Here is a 7488-nt window from a genome sequence, read left to right as displayed (position 1 = left end):
ATTCAAAGCTGAGAAGATTAAAAATTTAAAAACAAATAAAATAAGACCTCAGGTCCAATTAAGAGAGCCCTGCTACATACAGGCCTATCTATACCAGTGATACTGGTTGACTCTGGAGGCTGGAAGACATCCTAAATAACCCCATGTGGAATAGTTATTTCAAGTAGCCTTTTCCCAGTTTCCAACTTCTGAGTAAAGATAATATTTTGTTAATTCTATTTCAGAAAACTTTTTGCAAGTTGTTTTATTTACAATGCCAACTTTTAAAAGCTCACTAATGTCAACTGGACAATAAATTAGGAAGAAATCACTTTACAAAAAGAGAGAAAAGCTCAAAATGTCAACTTTCTACAGAGAACCCACAGTTTTGTTTTATTCAGAGTATTTGCTCAGACCAGAAGAAATTCAGCCATTGGTTTGGAATCTGTACTGAAACTACACATGCAATGAAAACAATATTATGCTAGTACAACTGATTTGCTGCTGCATTTGTCTACTGTTTGTTTAATATTAATAATTATAAACAGAGCAGTGCAACTAGTATTTGGAACAATCCTTATAGTGTTACAGTGTCAGGCACAATGTTTCACTTCTCTTCACACCACTAGTTCTCCTTGCGTACCTGGGCTTCTTCCTCTTCAGTAAAGTCATTTTTGATATTGAAGGTCTTAGGAATCTCCTCAGGAGTTTTCTCCTTGATCATATTGGCATCAGTCTTGCATGTAACATCAAGCAAACCTTTGATGTCTAGGTAGTTTGCTGCCAGAATAAGTTCAAAAAGGGTTCCTTGGTCAACTTTTAGGAATTCTTGGTCCCAAACAGGGGTATCATCTGTTAGCTTTTCTTTGTTCTCATCATCCTCAGGAGGAGGAGGGTCATCTTTGTGATGGATACACCATTGAGCAATCTTTTTTAATATTGCTGCATTAACATTTGGTAGAGGAACTGGGTCATCATCTCCTTCATCATCCATTCCCAAATCTTCCAACATGGTCTTGATTGTCACAGACTGTTTGGCAATTTCAACATCAACTTCAAATATCTCTCCATCAGAACTATGCAACTTAATTGAAGCCATGGTGCTTGGTCTCTAGAGGACGGTGGGCCCGAGGTAGACATGAGCAAGTAGCTGAGCCCACATGCAGGAGGACGGCGGCAGACGAAGCCACTAAGCATTTGTAGTAGTCATTCTAACTGGGACAAGATAATATCTCACTGTAGTTTTGATTTGCATTACCCTGCCATCTAATGATATGGAACATTTTTTCATACATTTTTGGCCATCTATTTGTCTTCTTTTGAGAAGTATCTATTCATGTCATTTGTGGATCTTAATATTGGATTTGTTGTTGTGGTTCTTAAAGTTTTTTGAGTTGCTTATATATTCTGACTATTAATTATTGTCAAGTGGTTAGCAAATATTTTCTTCTATAGATCATGCCTTCATTTGGTTGATTGTTTCTTTTGATGTGCAGAAGCTTTTTAGTTTGATATAATCCACTTGCCTGGTTTTGGTTTTGTTTCCTATGCTTCTGAGATATCATGCACAAAATCCAATTGCTCATTCCAAAGCCCATCACATGATCATGAGGACACAGTGTCAGGAACAGTTTCTCACTGAATGAGGATGTTGTCGGGGCCCCTGTTGGGGCCTTAGGAAAAGCTGAGCAAGTGAAGAGCACTGAAGCTCAAACATCCTCAGGTTGAAGGAGAATTGAAGGAGAATCCACCTCTATCCCTGACCATAGAGAACTCATGGTAGATGAGGCTGGAAGAGAGAGGCTGGTGGACAGGCAATAGCAGGATGAGATGATGAGGCTCTGTTAGAGGGAAGATTAGAAGAACAGGTTGCTAGGCCAGTTTAGAGGGCAGGGAAAGTATCTTTGGGAAGTGGTACACAGGCCCAAAGAAGAATAATGACTAGGGCTTAGGTAGATGAACCAGAAGAGAAAGGCATTCCAGACTCAGAGCACATTATGAACAATCATCCAGAGGTAAAGGAGCACACTAAAGCCACGGGTACACAAGGAGTTCTGTATAGCTGGAGCTCAGATACCAAGAAGAGGAGTGGAGAGAAAACAGGCTCAATAAAAAGTAGGGACAAAACCACAACAGTGCCAAAAGGGGCTGAAAAGCATGGTGGTGCAGGCAGCAGTGGTGGTTGCCACTGGCCAGTGCTGGTTACAGTAAACATCATTCAAGATGTCCAGCAAAGGGAGCGGCACAGATGGTAGAACAGACTTAGCTAATGGAAGCTGGTCTAGCAGTCCAGAGGGGATGTCTGGGGCAGAAGAGGGGAGGGAGACATCCTCAGGCATTGGAGTAGAGGCCTCAAACCTGAGTTTGACTGGAGGTGAAGATGCGCCAACTGTACCAGTGCAGAAAGTCATAGCACAGACAGGAGAGCTCAGGTAAAGAAAAGGACTCTGACCGGTTGGAGTACACTGGTCATTACTCCATCAATGATGAAAGCTAAGTTCATGACAGCTGTGAGGAAGAGGAAGAAGAGGAGGAAGAAGGACATCCTTGGCACTCTGTACAGTGCTAGTGGGCCAGTGTGACCAGGACTCATCAAATGATGAGCAGGCCCTGGAAGACTGGATGTCCTCAAAGACAACAGTTCTGCTGCGACCTCACTGGCAAGCCCTCTTACCCTTTGGGAGTGCCCACTTTGTGTATGAGGTGTGTGGAGCCAGAGTCTTTGTACAGCATTTATGCTTATAGCATGGGGTTGAGGGTCACACTGGTTGTGTCAACACAACACCCTGCACTTTAACCAGCGTGGCACCTGGCTGGCCAGTGGCAGCTATGACCCAAAGGTGGTGCTGCGGGATTGGGTGTGACGGCAGCCAGTGCTCGACTTTGAGAGTGGTCACAAAAGTGATGTTTTGCAGACCAAGATCCTTCCCAACAGTGGAGATTCCACCCTGGCCATGTGTGCCAGGGAAGGACAAGTTTGGGTAGCAGAACTGTCTGCCACACAGTGCTGCAAGAACATGAAGCATGTGGCACACAAAGAAGCATTCCACTGGTTGTCCCTGGAACCAGACTTTTTCTGTCTGCAGGTGAAGATTCAGTTGTCTTCACCAAGATTGGCCAGCTTTGAAACTGGTGGTGACAAAAGAAAAAGAGAAGAAAGTGGGACTGTATACAATCTTTGTGAATCCCGCTAATACCCATCAGTATGCAGAAGGTGGATGAGATCAGTTTGTAAGAATTTATGACCAGAAGAAAATTTATGAGAATGAGAGCAATGGAATACTCAATAAATTCTGGCCTCATCACTTGGTGAACAGTGAGTCCAAAGCAAACATCACCTGTCTTGTGTACAGCCACAATGGGACAGAGCTCCTGGCCAGTTACAATGATGAAGACATTTACCTCTTCAACTTCTCTCACAGTGATGGGGCCCAATATGTTAAGGGCCACAGGAATAATGCCACAATAAAAGGTGTCAATTTCTAAGGCCCCAAGAGTGAGTTTGTGGTGGGCAGTAGTGACTGCAGGCACATCTTCCTCTGGGAGAAATCATCCTGCCGTATCATCCAGGTCATGGCAGGAGGCAAGGGAAGTGTGGTAAACTGTCTTTAGCTCCACTCTCACCTGCCTGTGCTGGCAACCAGTGGCCTAGACCACAATGTGAAGATCTGGGCACCCACAGCTGAAGCTTGCACGGAGCTGACAGGGTTAAAGGATGTGATTAGGAAGAACAAGCGAGAGCATGATGAAGATAGTTTGCACCACATTGACCTGTTCGATGGCCACATGCTCTGGTTCCTTATGCATCACCTGAGGCAGAGTTGTCACCATAACCAGTGCTGGACAGAACCTGGGGTTGGGGCCAGAGATGTGGTCTCTCACGAGTCTCCCAGCTCCTCAGACACTTCGGATGAGGAGGAGGGCCCAGACTGGGGCCAATGGATGCCATCCTGAGGCTTCACACCTAGGAGGGGTGGGCTGGGGCTGCCAACTAGATCCCACCTGGGCACCCCTTTCCTGTCCCAGGCCCTTGCATTCAACAGAAATACACTTTGGTCCTTTTGTTTAGATAAAAGAAAGGCATCTCTGGAGGACAGACCAGAGAGAAATGAATGAACCAACAGAGAGCACCTAGGGGAGGGAGTTGAGCCCTGGAGTGGGGTTTTGTGTTGAGATGCATAGGACTCAGCAGAAATTGCCTCTCTGCAGCCTTTTTTCTGGGGAGAGAGAGAGAGAGCCTGTTTTGCTAACTTGTTTAGGATAGGGAATGGGGCTTCTTTTTCTGTATAATCTCCCTTGTTTCTGTGTGGGGCGTGGGGGGAACAACTGGTTGTTCAGTACCAAGGGGCCAGAGAGGAGGGTAGGAGGTAGGAGTGCCATTCTCTCTTTGGTTTAGGTTTTATACCTTTTTTTGTTTTTAAAGAATTCTATGACAGTTTCATCGCCCCTACCCCTGCAGCCACCCCACCCCAGGATCCTGTATTTTCCAGAAGTCCTTAGAGTCCCTAACCATCCCACACTCTTCACTGTCCTCTCCACTCCAGTTATTCTCCATACTTTCACAGTGTTTTGCGCTTGACTACGTATCCTTCACTCTCTTCTCATCGTCCCATCTGCCCCTAAATAGGGCTGGTGAGAGAGGTTGAGGAAGTGGTGGGAGCGGCAGGGGTGGAGGAAGAATAGGAAGGATGTTACCTCTTATGTTATTTTTTTTAAAAAAGGTTACTTGGTGGCAGTAATCTCCCTGTTTCTACCACTGTTAGAGGCCTAATTTTATATCTATAAATATATCAAAAAGCAAGTCAAACTTAGATGTACAAGTTATATTACTGTCAAAGTTTAAATGCCTATATATTCTCTATGAATGCAATAAAGGGACTTAAAGGAAGAATGAGCAAGAGTACTGATGCAGAGGCCACACCTGGCTCATCTTCTCCTTTACAAATGGTCAGTAAAGCGCCAGGCTTACCCATAGGTGTCAAAGGCTCAAGAATGGAAGAATCCTCACTTCTTCCCTTCCCTGTCTTTGTGGAAGAGTTGGGAAAAACAAGAAATTCAACTCTGTCTCAGATCTCCCAGCTTTCCTTAAGTCTTGTGGGAAGCTCCCAGGATGGCTCTTTTAACCAGAGGCTGGCCTGTTTATAAAGCACTTCAGGAAGGGCACTGCCATAGCAGACTCTTTCTTGGTACTGTGTGTGATAGAAGGCACACACTCTTTTTCCTTTAGATGCTTGATTTTTTTTAATGCTATCCAGTTCAACCCACTAGCACCCTTCCTAATGAAAGACTGAAAGGAAGAACTTCCACTGTATGACTTTATGCTTGTCAATTTCTTGATATCTTGAGATTGAGGACAAGTCAATAATTTAAGAATTGATTCTGGTGGCTGGGGCTTGAATAGTTGTTTTTATTACTGGTCAGTGTGTTTGAAAGTCCCGGTTGAATTCTTGGTCTTAAATGCTCTTGCTGCTTTTTTTTTTTTGCAGACTGTAGTGTGTTTAAGGGCTCTGTAACATGTCTGGGGCAACTCTGCAGGCCTGCGATGCCCACTGTCCGGGGGACTGGCAGCTGGACCTCAAGGCCCTCATGGGGTAGTGACAGGAATTCCGTCAGCCCCAGGTGGGACCAGGGCACGGGTCTGGGATGCGACGGATGGCAGGTGGAGGGGTCCTCCTGGCTGTGATGCTGTGCCCAGCCTGGCACTAACCATGGGTCTATCACAACAGCAGGACAGCCCTGGGCTCTCTGCTCAGTCTCCACCGCGGGCGCCGTCCTCAGAGCTCATTGTGCCCTGTCCTGGAGACCCTGCTGGACAGGTCCTGTAAATGCCTCTTCACCTTGTAGCCCAGCTCCTTGGTCCTCTCCTCCAGCAGGGTGTACTTCTCCCTGTTGTGGCTGACGTGCTCCTGGTGGCCGATGGGCTCCATGTGCTTCAGCTTCTTGTGCGAGATCTCCTGCTGCTTCTGGTAGTGGTTGTGCTTCTCAACCTTGGCTTCGAAGTGCTTGAGCTCCTCCTTCGTGTGACCCCCGCACCCAGGCCGGCCTGGATTTGAAGCCCCACTGTCACCATGGAGCGGAAGAGCCAGGTGCACAGGGACTCTTTGCAGCCTCTCGGCCGCCTTCCTCTCAGCCCCCAGTGGCCCGGTCACGGCAGTCGCCCAGGCAGCGCCCGGCATGGGCAGCACATACACGTGGTCCCCCCGGAAGGACTCCAGCTCCTTCTTGGTGAAGTTGGCGGTCTGGGCCAGGTCCCACAGGTCGATCACCCGCGGCTCCTCGAACTCTGCGGCGGGGCCCTAGCCCTGGTGGCTGACCTTGTGCAGGCGGTCAAAGCCCCGGTTGATGCTCTGCAGCTTCTCCTTGAGCTCCCTGTGCTTCCCGTACAGGGCGTCGCCCTTGCCGAGGCTCAGGTCCACGGGGCCGACGTCGTTGCTGTAGGCCTCTTCGGTCCTGCTCAGCGTGTCCAGCAGCACGTTGTACTCTTGGACCTTGGCTTTGTGGTGCAGGAACTCCCGCCACAGCTTGTCCAACTCTTCACTGGAGAACTTCCCCGAGCTCTTCGCCTTGTGCCACAGCTTCTCCAGCCGGGGGGGGATCGTCCAGCCCGTCGTCCTGCATGTTGTCGGCCAGCGCGTTGCTGTGCACCACCTGCGTGTCCTTTCTCCCGTCCAGCCCGTACCTGGCCAGGAGGACGTTGAGATTTCGGACGAGCAGGGCTTCCCTCTCCCCATCCTCGTCCAGCCCTTCCACCTTCAGCTTCTTCCAGTTAAGCTCGTCCCGCTCTTGCATCTTCAGGTCAGCGTGCAGCTCGGCCAGCTTCACAGGAGAGAGATGGAGCCTCCGGGCCTTCTCCCACTGCTGGTTCAGCTTCTCCATGCGGAACTCCTCCCCTGGCTTGTGGGACGCGGGTGGCAGCGGATCCAATCAGGAATTCTGCATCCTGGGAAAGTTGGATTCTACTAACCCAGACCAAGAAAGAGGAGGAGGAAAGAGAAGAATATAGTATTCCCAGACACTTCCTCCTCCTGCCCCTTTTTCTTAGCAGCTTTCAGACCAGGTGCTAGTTACTATACTTCCATCCTGAGATAGAAATGTGTAGTGATTGAGGGTCTGTGTCCCTAGTGGGGTGAAGTAAGCTAAAAACCATGCACTCTGGAATTTGTTGTATTTTCCCAGTAATCCCCCCCGCCCAAAAAAATCCCACAATAGCCTGAGTACCATGCTAAAGGGATTGTATCCTGTGGAATGGAGAGGGATTGAAAAAAATGCAGATGTGGTTAGCATTTAGAGAGCTTACTTGAAGCAGTGGTGAATTGGACAAGAACAGGGTAAAATGGGCTGGTGCAGTACTGTGAGTAAGTAGGTGTGTATCAGAAGCCACGAGCATAAGGAAATACCTAGTAAGTAGAGGGGGAAAAACCTTGGATGAGTGGGAATTTCCAAGGATAACAGTTCAGCTGTCTGAGTTGACAGTGATGTGGAGAGAGAGGGCAGAGGAAGAGGAGCAAG

The 7488-nt window shown here is 47.9% G+C and overlaps 3 pseudogenes; 1 reads left to right on the top strand and 2 right to left on the bottom strand.

Annotated features, from left to right (window-relative positions):
- Positions 1-586: 586 nt before the first annotated feature.
- LOC101721149 (S-phase kinase-associated protein 1 pseudogene) lies at positions 587-1119 on the bottom strand (annotated as a pseudogene).
- Positions 1120-2169: 1050 nt separating this feature from the next.
- LOC101720809 (DDB1- and CUL4-associated factor 8 pseudogene) lies at positions 2170-3933 on the top strand (annotated as a pseudogene).
- A 1820-nt stretch (positions 3934-5753) lies between these two features.
- On the bottom strand, positions 5754-6903 carry LOC101725311 (alpha-2-macroglobulin receptor-associated protein pseudogene; annotated as a pseudogene).
- Between the last annotated feature and the right edge of the window lie 585 nt (positions 6904-7488).

This window comes from Heterocephalus glaber, unplaced genomic scaffold, assembly GCF_053883595.1.
Source record: "Heterocephalus glaber isolate CG9 unplaced genomic scaffold, H.glaber_assembly_v1.0 deba00001504, whole genome shotgun sequence".
In the NCBI taxonomy this organism is placed as follows: Eukaryota; Metazoa; Chordata; class Mammalia; order Rodentia; family Bathyergidae; genus Heterocephalus; species Heterocephalus glaber.
The sequence above is the reverse complement of the archived record's forward strand: the minus strand, read 5'-3'. Positions and strand labels throughout refer to the sequence as shown.